Below are 1101 nucleotides of genomic sequence, written 5' to 3'. Positions count from 1 at the left end.
CAATGCATATATTTAAATTATGTTTTCTGGTCAGGTGTGGTGGCTCACGCCTGTAATCCCAGCACCTTGGGAAATGCCTGTTCTAATTTAGGTCCCTGGGCACAGGCCCCAGGGTGGAGCCCTCGCCAGAGACCCCGCCCTTTTCTACCTAGCAGTTCTCTGCCCCCCTCCCCTATCAAAATGCTTTTTCTGCATCTATTGAGACGATCATGTGATTTTATTTTTATTTGTTATTTTACGGTCTCACTCTGTCGCCCAGGCTGGAGTGCAGCAGTACGATCTCGGCTCACTGCAACCTCTGCCTCCCGGGTTCGAGCAATTCTTGTGCCTCAGCCTCCCCAGTACCTGGGATTGATTACAGGTGTGCGCCACCAGACCCAGCTAATTGTTGTATTTTTAGTAGAGATGGGGTGTCACCATGTTGGCCAGGCTGGCCTTGAACGCCTGACCTCAAGTGATCCACCCACCTCAGCCTCCCAAAGTGCTGGGGTTACAGGCACGAGCCACTGCACCTGGCTGACTATGCGATTTTTGTTTCTAATTCTGTATTCCTCCATTCAACAAGTAGAAGTGTCCTGCAGTGCCTGGCCACCTGGGAGCCAGGCTGGTGTGAAACCCCAGCTCCCCGACTTACAGCTGGAGCAACAGCTTCACCTCTTTCTGTCTTGGTTTCTTCATTCCTAAAGACGGTGCATGAGCTCAACCCTGCACCTGCTCCCAGGAGTCACCGTCGGGAGTAAACGCCATCATAAGCCCTGTAAAGCTCCCAGGAGACCGCCTGGCGTGTGGTCGCAGCTTGATCTGCCTTTGCTGTTATTTTTCATCAAGTGGCACTTAGAGAGTAAACAGGGACCCCTGGCGAGCTGACAGCCTGCTGCTGGAAACAGATACTAATCACATCACTGAAGTAATGAGCGTGCAATTAGAAACCAAGGTAAGCGCCAGGAGACAAGATAGTCCGCAATTCTTTTTTGTTGTAGTTGTTTGACTTTGTTCCCAGCCAGGTCAGGGAAGCCTCAAGAGACGTCTGCCATGGGGGTGGTGGGGATGGCTGGTCTTGAGGGAATGGCTCTTTCTTTTCTTTCTTTCTTTCTCTCTCCT

This window comes from Mandrillus leucophaeus, unplaced genomic scaffold, assembly GCF_000951045.1.
Source record: "Mandrillus leucophaeus isolate KB7577 unplaced genomic scaffold, Mleu.le_1.0 Scaffold104, whole genome shotgun sequence".
In the NCBI taxonomy this organism is placed as follows: domain Eukaryota; kingdom Metazoa; phylum Chordata; class Mammalia; order Primates; family Cercopithecidae; genus Mandrillus; species Mandrillus leucophaeus.
Note: the sequence above shows the minus strand (reverse complement) of the source record.